The 13,233-nt window shown below is 43.1% G+C and overlaps 1 protein-coding gene across 3 annotated transcripts in view; it reads left to right on the plus strand.

Annotated features, from left to right (window-relative positions):
- Positions 1 to 13,233, plus strand: part of ARAP2 (ArfGAP with RhoGAP domain, ankyrin repeat and PH domain 2) — a 1,345,662-nt gene that overhangs the window by 447,266 nt on the left and 885,163 nt on the right. The window lies entirely within an intron of this gene.

Genomic DNA, 13,233 nt, shown 5'->3' on the forward strand with positions numbered 1-13,233 from the left:
TAAAATGTTTTTGACACTGTGTGTTGTAAAGTGCTCCAATGGTTTTGGGTCGAGTTTGTGCTATATAAAAACCTCAGAAAATAAAGAGGTAAAATCAAAGCATTAGCATAAAAAGGAGAGATAAACAGATACCCCGTTTGTGTCTAATTTTTACAAGTGAAACCAGAAAATCTGGATAAATTGTGGGTTCCCCACCTAAATTGTGTGATCCTAGGCACATGATTTATTTCAACAAAACTCCTTATCTTCATATTCACATGTGAAAGCACTTTAAAACAAGGTTGGATTGATAAGGCAGACAGGCTGACAGCACCAGGCGATGGGCAAGTCTTTCTAGGCCACTTGCTGGCCTGTTGTTTGGGGCAGTGAGGTAGAGGTCTGTCTCTGTGCTTTAGACTATAGTGGTCCACTGGGCCCTGATCAGTCTCACTTGGTGCCTGCAGCAACGACAGGTGGGCTTCTGTCGTCTGCTCTATTCCCGTCTCAAGAGGTGTCAGTGTATTGCATCCCCCACTCTCCGCCAGGCCATCCCATTGTCATGTGGATCTGGCTTGGGGAATTTGTTGTGAGCACACAGATGTGTGCTGAATGAAGAGAGGGCAGCCTCCCTAGAAGCCAGGCGTGGCATTGGTGGGCTGTATTCAGCCCATTCAGCTTCTGTTAGGGGTGACATTATTCATTCTTTTTGTGTTTGAAAGCTTTATTAAAAAGTTGATGACAAAAGAGAGATATCAGCATAAATTACAATACAGAAACCATTGAGAAACTTAACATTGCTAATATCAGTATTAGAAACCACAAAGCATTTTTTAAGAGAATTTTTAACATTGAGGGAGGTAATGGGAGGGAAGGATAAGGGAGGAAGGGAGGGGGAGAGGGAAAGGAAAATATAAAGATAATAAAATAGACCATACCATATCTAAAAATTACGACACATATTCAAATTGTAAAAGTCATAGAAAGTCAGCGATGCGAAGTTACCATCATAAAACAAGCAGTAATATTAAACAAAACTTATAGTGAATAGCAAAAGGAGAGAGTTCGAGACGTTCAAGGAGGTTTAAAATTTTCTGCACTGAGATATATAGGTTTCTTTAGGGCAAAGCAGTCCAAATACGTGGTGAGAGGCAACCAGAAAAAATCAACATTACGAGCAGGTTTACAAGTGGAGGCAAAGGAAACGTCCAATCTGTGAAAGTGGCATAATGAATTCCACCAGCCTTGTAAGGAGATGGAAGCTAGAGATTTCCAGTTGGAAGAAATATGTTGGAAGGCAAGCGCAAGCGTGAGGTCAAAGAGGCCGTGTAGATGAGCAGGGAGATTCAAGGAGTCAGAAAGGCTACCCAAAAAGAGAAATGAGTGTATAAAAGAGGAAGGAAGAGGGAAGATACGGGAGAGGCATGACCACACTTTCCCCCAAAAGGTAGAGACAACAGGGCATAGAAAAAACATGTGGAAAAGGTCAGCATCAGAAGAAGAACAAGTCCAGCATTTAGAATCGGAGGAGGGAGAAAAGCGGGATAAAGAAAGAGGAGAAAGGTAAAGCCTGTGATACAGATAAAATAAGGATTGAGTAAGAGAAGCAGAGCGGGAAATTTTTAAAGATCTGGACCACAACTTATCCCACAGAGCAATCGGCCAGGTACAACAAAAATCCGATTCCCAAGAAAGCTCCACTTTAGATTTGACACGATTAGGATTAGGAGATACAAAAGATTTATAGATGAGAGATGCTTTAGGGAGTGTAGCAAGAATATTAAGAAGAGAAGGAGGAGGTGACGATGATGATGAGGAGGGAAGAGAATAATAACGATCAAGGATAATTGCCATGAGGGTTGTGAATTTCCGCAGAAAGGAACGAGGGCACCGAAATAAAAGTTGAAATTGGGGAAAAGAGCAAGGGGATACACCGTCAAAGAGTTGGTTGACCCACATTATGCCCTTTACCCTCCATGCTTTCCAAAAAATAGGTCTATTTCTAAAAAGGATAAGAGAGTTATACCAAATAGTAGAATTTAAGAAGGATGTACGTGTGACCTCAGAGGGGAGAACCAAAGGACTTAAAAGAGAAGAGGTATGTTTAAATAGGGGGCAAAGAGAAAAAGGATTCCTGGAAGAGAATCGCATCACCTCGGCGAAGGAGAAGGGCAATAGTAAAGATTGCTCAATAAGGAGCCAGAGGGGCGTGAAAGGAGAGAGAGTTGATGAGATCCATCTCGAGGCCTGACGTAGAGAAAAGGATCTATGATAAAGACGGAAATCAGGAAAGTTAACCCCACCATTGGATTTAGGCTTACGGAGGGAGGCAATGGAAATTCTGGATTTCTTACCTTTCCAGAGAAAACGAGAAAGAAGAGAATCAATTTTTTTAAAGTAAGATGCAGCATAGAGAGGGTGTAAATTAAAATAGGGGCGATCATCATTTTGATTGAATCCAAACGACCCCACCAGGAGAGATAGAGGGGATTCCAGGCTGAGAGCGACTGATCAATCCTGGAAATAACTGCCGACAGATTCAATTTAACCGAGGATGAGATGGAATTGGAAAACAGGATACCAAGGTACTTAATCTTGGAGCTACTCCAGGCAAAACCAGTAGCAGAGAAAAGATGGGGAAGACAGGATGAGGTGAGTGGAAGAATCTCGGTTTTGTCCGAGTTGATCTTATAACCGGAAACCAAAGAAAAGGAATGAAACTCGGATAATAAGGGGGGGACGGAGGATTCAGGGTCAGAAATAAATAGTAAGATGTCATCCGCATAGGCAGAAAGTTTCAATTGATTAGAGCCATAGGGGAAACCAGAAATGGAAGTGTTATTGCGAATGGAGGATAAGAAGGGTTCGAGAGATAAAACAAAAAGGAGTGGGGAAAGAGGGCAACCTTGGCGAACGCCTGTCTGAAGATTAAAAGATGGAGAGAGTTGTCCATTCACAAGTACCGAGGCCTTGGGGGCAGAATATAGGAGAGAGACAAGGGATATAAATTTGGGACCAAAACCATGCCACCGCAATGAAGCGAACAAAAAAGACCAGTCAACCCTGTCAAAGGCCTTCTCTGCGTCAACAGAGATAGCAGCAAGAGGGGTTGAAAGAGAGGGAGCTTTATTTAGAACGTTAAGAAGAAGGCGAGAGTTGTCCGAGGTAAGCCTGCCCTTAACGAATCCGCATTGCTCTTTGCCAATGAGGTAAGGCATAAGGGGGTCTAGGCGCATTGCAAGTAATTTGGCAAAGATTTTGTAGTCTACATTGACTAACGAAATCGGTCGGTAGTTTTTGCAAAACTGGTGGTCGCGACCTTCTTTGGGGATCAAACAGATGGAGGCATCTTGAAAAGTGCCTTCAGCCTTGCCAGAAGAGGAAAATGATTGAAAGAGGGCTAAAAGTTTAGGTAGTAGGATGTCTGAGAAATGCAAATAAAATTCCACAGGAAAACCGTCAGGGCCAGGGGTCTTCCCTTTAGTAAGGGCTGACAAGGCTGCAGAGAGTTCCTGAAGAGAGAGATCGAGATCAAGATCCGGAAAATTCAGGTGAGAGTTAGACGGTACAGGGAGCTTCTCAAAATAACTCTGAATAAGGGAAGGAGTGGGAGGACACTCTGGGGTATAGAGATTCTGATAGAACAATTGAAATTGCTCAAGGATTTCTTTGTCTTTGTGGAGAAGGGTGCCAGCAGAAGAATATATTGAGTCTATAAGAATGCGCTCCTTACGGGACTTGAGATAATTGGCCAAGAGCTTACCAGATTTATTGCGACCTCCGTAATACCGTGCACTACTGCGAAGAAGAATCGAAGAAGCGTTGTCTGTAGTTAATTTGTTGAACTCTAACTTAGCTCGCAGGAGATCCGGTGACATAAATTTATCAGAAGAAGTGTAAAACTGGTGCTCTAGAGTTTTAATATGAGCCAGGGAGGATTTCCGCTTTTGAATAAACCGTTTCTTCTTCCGAGAGACAAAGTCAATAATGAAACCCCTCGCAGAGGCTTTAAAGGAGTCCCACAGAGTGTGAAGAGAAATACTAGGGTCTGAGTTGAGAGAGAAGAAGTCCTCAACGAAAGAGCGAAAAGAAGAAGAAAAATTGGGATCAGTGAGGAGTGTACTGTTGAAGCGCCAACGGGAAGGTTTAGGCTGTGGTGGGAGTAGGTCAAAATCTGTCACGATGGGAGCGTGGTCCGAAATGACAATAGGTTCAATGGAAGAAGACAGAACGTTCTGAGATAAAGAATTAGAGAGGAAAATATAGTCAAGACGAGAGAAGGATGAGTGAGGAGGAGAGAAAAAGGAATAGTCCAGCGTGTCAGGGTGTGAAAGGCGCCAAGAGTCAATAAGATGTGATTGTGAAATAGTATTAAGAAATTGTTTGTGGGGTTTATGTGGTGTGAAGCGGACTGTGGATTTGCGGTCGAGGAACGGGTCAACAATCTGGTTGCAGTCACCACCAAAAACAAATGATACATCCTTATATTGAACACATTTCTCTGTAATCAAAGGCCAAAAAGAACAATCTGCTTGTACAGGCCCATAGACATTAAAGACAGTCAAAGGAATCGAATTTATCAATAATTTAGCCAGTACCCAACGGCCTTCAGAGTCCGTCTCCTGGGACACAACCGTACATTTAAGCCTCTTGTGAAAAAGGATAGCAACTCCATTCTTTTTGTTGTCAGAGGGCGAAAATAAGACTGTACCCACCCAACTTCTTTTTAACTTCAGGGATTCAACATCATTAAGGTGAGTTTCTTGCAAGAGAGCAATATCTGGGTTGTAGGAGTCCAAATGGGACAAAACTCTCTGCCGCTTAATGGGGTTAATAAAACCTTTTACATTCCATGTAATAACTTTGAATTAACAAATAACATAGAATCAAGTAGGACAGAAGAAGTAAAGAAGAAGAGGCATACGCAAAAGACAAGTCGAAAAGGAGAAAACTTTGGGAAATATCGATGGAAAAGGTTGAGAAGAGAGGAAAAGAGGTGAATGGAAACAAGGAAAAACGGAATTGATCAACCCGTACAGGGAAGAGAAAAGGATAAAGGAAACGGGAAAGGAAAATAAGTACAAGGAGAGACAGCACATATCCCAAAGGGACGACTGAGGAGAACATACCTGAGGGGAATACGAAATAGGACAACGGGGAAATGGCGACACTCAACGAGACAGATCCCCCAAGACGGGAGACCAGGCCGGACCGCACCGGAACATAGAACATAACCGAAGAGCCAGGTTGAGGGGAGGTCGGTCCATCTAGATAAATGAATAAAGAAAAAGTAACATTTGAGAACATGAAAACATACTATGACGAACCAAGGATGAAAATGCAAATGTTGAAGGACAAAAACTGGACACAATTCTTATATAGAGGTATGAGGGAGTTTGAAGTTAGAAACATGTGAGTAAGAAAAACATATTTATAATCTAATACGTAGAATTAATAAACAGAGACAGAGGCAGGGACAGAAATGAATGACCTGTAAGGGAAGCAAAAGTTAGACATATCAAGTAATCAAAAAGTGTAAAACAATTAAACAATCAGCCACAAGAAGATGAGGAGGTCTCCATAGCAGAATTAGAACGGGTGTGAATGAAATTTTTGAGTTCAGCAGGATCCTGAAAGGTCCAAGTCTGATTCTGTAGCGTAACTTTGAAAGTGCACGGGTGAAATAAACCAAATCTAGCACCAAGGGACCTCAGCGGAGCACGTAGGGACAAAAATTCCTTCCGACGAGAGGCAGTAGCATTTGAAACATCTTGGGAAAGATATACTCTCTGACCCAACCAGGAGATCTGACGCTTGGTTCTGGACGCTGAAAGGACAGAGAGAAGATCTGTGAATTTCAGAAAAAGGATAATGACTCCCCTTGGCCTGGTTGACGTGGATGAACGAGGACCAAGTCTATGCGCTCTCTGAATATTGAGGGAGGTGGTGGATGGCATGTCCAGAAGCTTCGGGAGAAAGGAGGAAAAAAAGAGCACAGGGTCGTCCCCTTCTAAAGCTTCCGGCAAACCATAAATACGGAGGTTGTTCCTCCTGTTCCTATTTTCCAACTCCTCCGTGTGTTGCTGAAGCGCCAGGACAGATTTTTCTAATGAGGAAATTCTCAGGGAGGTAGAATGAAGGTCCGAAACCTGTTGCTCCACAACTGTAACTCTGTTGTCGATAGATGACCATTTCTCCTCAAGAAACTGCATCTTACTATTGGTCTCCTCAACAAAAGGCCGAAGAGCACGAATTTCCTCAAAGAGCATCTCCATGGAAATGGGGGATGATGGCTTCTCTGACGAAGACGCATCTTGTTTAAGGCGCTTAGAAGATGAAGCTGATGGGGGAGAGGATTTGCTTGAAGGAGACTGTGTTGAGGAAGAGCGGGGGAGGGTTACTCCCGCCATTGGTGCTACCTTGGTAGGAGAGTCCGTCGGTATATGAGGTGAAGAGGTTACCACAGGAGAGTTCCTCGAAGGGGTAAAGACGAACTTTGGATTACGTAGCTTGCCCATAGAAACCAGCCAGAAGTGACAAGCAGCAAACAAGAGGCGACTGTGAGGAAAAGCCAAAAAAGTGAAGGGGTTCAGTCGCTTAGAAGTGGAGCAGTAATCCTAGGAGAGCTTGTGGAGTAAATAAAGAAGTGTTCCAGAGTAAGCAGAGACAAGCCAGTGCCAAACTGAGCAAAAATGAAGAGTGGAGGGTCAGTAACCAACAGGTCATGGACGTCCCCCGTCAGAAGCAGTGATGAGTGCAATCAAAAAGGGCGACAGGAACATAGCAAAGAAAAAGTCATTAATCAGAAACTACCTCATTCCATCCACGTGGGGCAGCCCAGGTTAGGAGACATCCAAGTGGCATGGCAGCGCCCAGAAAGGATGACACAGCAATCAGGAGGCGTAGAATCCCACAAAAAGAGCAATGTGGGGCAAAGGCATCCAAGCCGGCAGAAAGACGAGCATCGCTCCACAGACAAAATGGCGGCCGCTCTCTGAGGAGAGAACGAATGTGGTGAGAAAAGGGGCACCCCGGCCCTAAAAATGTGTCAAAAAGCGCTCACCAGAAGCGCGCCGCATTCCGACACAAGAATCCAGTGGCTGTGGCGGAAAAATGCTCTCCGGAGGGGAAACGGGATGACTGACAAGCTCCGGTGCGTCGGAGGTCCCGCGTCAGGCGGCCATCTTGGTTGGCGTCGTGGCCACGCCCCCGACATTATTCATTCTTGAGCCCCTCCTGTGCCAAACCAACACATTAAGTACACAGTGGGGGATCAATGGGAGCCGAAGGGTGTCTGAGCAGCAAGCTGTGCTGGTGAGCTGGTAGACAATACAAAGTCAGCTGCAGAACCTCTATCTGCAATCCCACAAGTCTCCTGAATGTGCATTAACACCTTTAGCAATGTTATTGAGTTGCTGTCCCGTATCTTTACACCATGTGCATCCTTCTAACTTTTTAAATGCAAGAAGGAAGCTCTTGCAAACCCTTTTTTATACCATCCTCTGAGAATTTAGGGCAGAATGTCAGGTAGACTGCACTTAGTCCTCGCTCACTATTTGGTCGTACTGCCCAATTCCTTGCTGTCTCGTGTCTCCCACCCCACACATCCCTCAAACCCCAAGAGCTGTCTATGTGAACTTATACTACACTGGAATACTGGGGTTTCGCCTGAGAGCATACTTGGCTAGCTGCACATTTTCCGGGTATACAGCTGATCTTTTGTGACCGGGAGGGTGGAAGAGATGCCTTGGATGCTCACTGCTGTCACCAGCGTAGGGACAGGGGATGGAATGGTTATGAGTTCATGTTTAAAAACTATCACTTTTAATAAGTACTTCTCAGTGCCCTGCTATAATGTGACATTTTAGCCTCAAAGCTTCCACATGCTAAAGAAATGCAATTTTTGCATCTTGAAGAGACTTTATCATACTGTACGAGATGTTTGTTCGAGATTTACATAGCAAATATTTTCAGGCCTCTGCACATGCAGAGGCTCTAAAATCTGAGCCAAATCCTTGGCTTAATTCTGACTCTGCTCTCCCTGTTAATTTGTGTGCTTGCCCAACTCTGTTAATGGACAACCTGGTAATGTAACAAAGTTTACAAAACAAAGTACACCAGGAATGCCAAAAATGAAATGACAAATAACAAAAAACATCAAGGAATAAAAAAAGTTCATTTATCCTAAACATCCCGTAGGTAGCAGCAATGAAGTATCATCTTGAGGTTTAGGATTGTACTAATATCCATGGGACCCTTCACTGAAATCCACCACAAATCTAATCTAGTACCTCTCTTGATGACTATTTTTTCTAATCGAGTCATGTGGAAATATTCATTAGTCTTGTATCACACTCCTACATGCAGCATTATCGTGTTTTTTTGCCTATTTAATAACACTCATTCAGTCTAGCGTCTTTCCACTGGGTAGCCTTCTTTCTAAGGCCACTAGTTTCTGCCGAGTGTAGCATCCTCCCTACCCCGAGCACTCGCCAATGACTATCCCACACATGGACCTTAGTATAGCACATCTTTATTCTTCTGCGTGTAACTGTGAACTCAACATTCTAAACCCTACATTCAAATCACTACACTCTAATGCTTGCAACACAGTTCTACAGAGTCAATCAGGAGCCCAGTTAAATTATACTGAGTGCTATCTTATTGATTTGTTAAGATGTTCTCTCTCTCCTGATTGCAGCGGTGACGACCTAGTGATTTGTTTCTATACTGCACTTCCTGTGTCTGGACCATGGGGGGATAACCCTGAGACTTTACAGTTAGTGAGATTTGATGAGAGCATGGCACAAGGGCATTTGCTTTTCTGCTGTTTGGTTTCCTGGCAGGAAGGCCAGGGATGCTGGCGGGTGGTTCTTTCTTCTAGTGTGTAGTCCTATTATTTATCTTGAGTGCTTGAAGAACTCTAGAACAGAAAGAAAATTGAATTTTAAAAAATGACAGTGAGCATATAGTTACACAACCTGACTGTATAATTTTCTTAAGACCAACAAGATGTTATCTTGGGCAGAAAGCTTACTAAATAGTGGTGCTGGCCCCAATTCTAATGATGAGTTCTAACTAATAATATTGTTTCCAGTGCTCTTAGCGCCACCACTTTAAGGTGAAGGCAGGTTTGTCAGGCTGTATAATGGGCTCATAAGAAATATGAGTAGCTACAGTTACACAACCTGACTGTATAATTTTCTGAAGACCAACAAGATGTTATCTTGGGCAGAAAGCTTACTTAATAGTGGTGCTTGCCCCAATTCTAATGATGAGTTCTAACTAATAATATAATTTCCAGTGCTCTTAGCGCCACCACTTTAATGTGAAGGCAGGTTTGTCAGGCTGTATAATGGGCTCATAAGAAATATGAGTAGCTACAGTTACACAACCTGACTGTATAATTTTCTTAAGACCAACAAGATGTTATCTTGGGCAGAAAGCTTACTTAATAGTGGTGCTTGCCCCAATTCTATTGATGAGTTCTAACTAATAATATTGTTTCCAGTGCTCTTAGCACCACCACTTTAAGGTGAAGGCAGGTTTGTCAGGCTGTATAATGGGCTCACATAAGAAATATGAGTAGCTAGAGTTCCCCAGTTAACTATCACCAATATTACGAAAGTGGATTATTTTGGGTGGGGGGACTGCCCACCTTGAGAAATATTAACAATTTTGGTCAGGGTGAATGCTCAAAGTCACTAAATTAACCTGAGCCCAACCCCCTGGTAGCCATGGAATGGAGCAGACAGGATTAATTTAGGGCAATATATAAACTATTAATGCAGTACCAAAACAAAGTTTCTCAGACACTGTTGTACATAGCATTTTGCGACTCGCAATTTGACCCAATTTGCGAGTCCCAAAATGCTATGGTCTTACATCTGGTCCCAAGCACTTATGAATCTGTTTGAGACAAATAAAAATGCAATAACTGCTAAAAGTGCATGAAGTAGAGTAGGTTCTGGTAGTTCCAAATGTTACGCTTCTATTGTAAGAAATGACCAGCAGCTCTTCATATTAACACTCTGAGCATTAAAATGGCACCCAAATGTGAACAATAGTATATTGGCTGGCCACGACTTGAAAAAAAGATTGCATTAAGTTGATGTGGGATTTAACAAAAAGGTGAATGAGACAAGTTAGACCCATCTCTTTAAAATAGTTTTAAAATGCGACACATAAATGGTAGTCTATCATCAATGACCTAGATGGTTGTGACAAGTGTGAATGGGTATGTGTAGACAGCTGGGAATGGTAAATAAATCAACTTTACAGTAACGATAAGGTACTTGTAAGTACAACACTGAGAACATTATGAGATCCTGAAGATCGTCTTGATTAATGATGGTGATAAAGAGTAAGATGGGCTACATGAATACCAGGGGCACCGGGGCCTGAAAATATCCCCCTGCGTTTACTGAAGAGCGATCAAAGTTTTCGGGTGAAATTTCTTATGCCTACATATCAGTCAGTTTTTGATCATACCTTTTTGTCTGAGTCATTGAGGGGCTCCATTTTTGATTCACTCTTATGATGTCATGGGCAATCAATCTCTGCCTTCATGCTACTGAATAATTGCCTTCTTCAGCGTGGCTACACTGGCGTAACAAAACTTGAGGGGGCCTCCCTGCAAGACACGTGGAGGGGCCCCCACGGGCTCAATCAGGAGCTCTGCAGCCAGAGTGCTGTGCTGAGGGGGCCCCCTGGAGCATGAGGCCCCCCCGCTCAGCAGGGGCCTGTGTTACACCCCTGCGTGGCTATGAAAGACTTTAAATGATCCCTGCACGAGGTAAGTGACTGGGTCAGTAGTAATTAGCGCATATACTTTAGCTGTAGTTGTAGGACAATGAACTACTTGTTAGGTCTGGCCTTGTTGGGACACAAGACAATATATCTACATCGGTTGTATGTCATTACAGCGCATTCCGTTGCAACGCATGCCTTTACTACGCATGCGTTACAACTCGAATGCCGTTACCACGAATAACATTTACCATGAAAATGCATTTACCCCACATACCGGTAAAGGCATTTTCGTGGTAAATGTTCTTTTTTTTTTATTAAATAATACTCTTGTGCGACCCCCCTCCCCTTTTTCTTCTAATAAATTCCCCTCCACATTAAAAAATGTTTCCCTGTGCGATTCCCCCACCCACAAACCCTTAAATGTACCCCTTCGCTACACGTCCCCCTCATTAATTACTTAAACTAAATTCCCCCTTACCTCGCTACGTCCTCTCTTCTCTTTAAGCTCTTCCGATCTGTGTCGCACGTCGTAAAGAGGAAGCAGAAGTGTCTTTCCGTTTCCTCTACCGACGGTACGACGCTGATTGTCTCCACATCGATTGAATCAGGTTTGTTTTTTTTGTGGGGGGGGAGACCCCCAAACTCCCCTTTTTTAATATTACCTTTAGCACACATGCCTTTACTACGTATCTCGTAGTAAAGGTATGCGTGGTAAAGGCTTTTCGTGGTAACCACGCATGCGTTGTAATGCATGCGTGGTTACTGTTATGCGTGGAAACGGCCGCATTGTAGTGGCCGTTTCCCATCTACATCTTATGCTTTGCAGACTATTTTTCTACTATTGATGGAGTTGAATACCCACTTTAATGGCAGAAATTCAGATCTTGTGGAATTTCATTGCTATTAATGCAAGCTATTCAGTCACTGTGCCCAAAAACACAAGTGTGAGTTAAGGAACAGATAGGCATAATAATAAATCTGGGCCGATATGGAATAGATTCATCAGTTATTGCGATTATCCTCACGCTTTACCCTCGCTAAAGTGGGCTGCATTTTCTACAGTTAGAGCATTTTCCTAAAAATTCTAAATACCAGCCCAATCAAATCCTAATATATGCAGACAATGTCAGTCTTCACCATGGGGCTGTGGAGTTGCCTTGTTCATTAAATAAACTATCTACATATAAAACCAAGAATAAACTTGAATTTAACATGACCAAGTTTACAGTTATTATCTTTGGTCGTAAAAGATTCATTGCACATTGGTTTATCATTTTGCTAAAACTTTTGCGAACTAGCTCCCTTGGAGCTAATCAGGGATATGAAAAGTTTCAAAACTAATACTTTGAGCCACCATTAAAAATGATTTAAGTGGAATTCATTCTCCGGAAGCCTATGGTTTGTTCAGTTTTGTTACTAAAATATACTCTTCATTAGATTCAGAAGGCGCTTTGCCAACAAATTGTTCTGCCTTCCAAAGGGACTTTCACAGAGAATGCTATGGCTTGAATCCTGTAAGGCAAATCTGTCACCCAGATAGGACAATCAGTGTCTGACAAATCTATTTAGGTTTCAGGAGGTGCCCCCTGGTTCCTTGATGCTCTTGCTTTGTGTCATACTTATTTAACAAAAGACCTTAATGATCCAAGGTTGACAATAGTGCAACATCCGACTTAAACAATTTAATTTTCAAAGACTTGGCAACCAGTGGTGGCCGCTAATTACCAGGAGTGGCAGGGAGAGGAGGAGGGTTGTAAATGAAAATAACAAAAAAACACTTACCTTCACGCGAGTCATCCACTACCCGCCACCTCTCAGTCTACTCACCACCACCTCTCAGTCTACTCACCACCACCTCTTGCTCCTCGGAAGCAGGAACCAGGAATCACCCAGGCTTCTGACTCCCCTACCCAATCATAACGCTGCAAGGCAGCGTTGTGATTGGTCTGAGCGCAGTGGTTCGGCGCTCAGACGGGAATAGGGCCCTGGGCATGTTCGGCCAAACAGTCATGCGCACTTTAGAATGAATCAACCACTCCTCCTCCTGGCCCCTGCTCTGGCAGACCAGCCCCGCCCAGCACCAGGAAACGGAAAACTAAAATGATAATAACGCTGGTGATTATCATTTTAGTTTTCCTTTAACTACTGCTCACAGAGCAGAGGGGCGACGGTCGTCCGCCTTAGCGGAGGAGCCGGCACTGTTGGCGACTTGAAACTTATGTCATTTCAGTCTGATTGTGTCACGTTTAAACCTAAGACAAGGGGAATATATATTTTTATATCTTTTATTCACCTCCATCCACAATTGTTTATGTTGACAACAGGTCACCAAAAGTACTTCCAGTGAGATACTTTTAATTTAGATCATTGTGATTCCTGAATAAATTGATCCAGTTTACCTGGTCAAACTTGCCATTTAGCTCCATGTGTTGTAGCCTCATTGATTGTAAACCAAATTTTTGAGGAAATTGGCCTCTTGACAGGTTACTTGATGAATGTGTACAT

The sequence above is a fragment of the Triturus cristatus genome, chromosome 2_2, assembly GCF_964204655.1.
Source record: "Triturus cristatus chromosome 2_2, aTriCri1.1, whole genome shotgun sequence".
Taxonomy (NCBI): domain Eukaryota; kingdom Metazoa; phylum Chordata; class Amphibia; order Caudata; family Salamandridae; genus Triturus; species Triturus cristatus.